We start from the raw sequence: 394 nt of genomic DNA, 5'->3' as shown, positions 1-394 counted from the left end.
CCGGTTCTCTACTGCGTGAAGCACACTGCGCTCTCTGAACGGCCCGGCGGTGGGGGAAGGAGGAGGACCTGGACAGATCTCTCAGAAGTGGGGACAGATACCGGCCAAAAACAACAGGTACCACCCCCCCCCCCCCGAAAGGAGACAAATGTCGCACCAGAGGGGGGGGAGGAGGCACATAAGCGGAAGTTCCACTTTTGAGTGGATCTCCGATTTAAGACTCTGGATTGGACTCCCTATGACAGGTCCTCTTTATATCAGATCCGTTCAAACACATATGATGAGTCATGTGACAGATTCTGCATTTCTTTTCTCCCTGACTATTATACAAAAAAAAAATCATTTAATATTATATACACCGGGGGGCAACTCTGCGCATGCGACTGTCCCTGCT

Source organism: Aquarana catesbeiana, linkage group LG02 (assembly GCF_042186555.1).
Source record: "Aquarana catesbeiana isolate 2022-GZ linkage group LG02, ASM4218655v1, whole genome shotgun sequence".
Lineage (NCBI taxonomy): Eukaryota > Metazoa > Chordata > Amphibia > Anura > Ranidae > Aquarana > Aquarana catesbeiana.
This window is presented reverse-complemented; position numbering follows the sequence as displayed.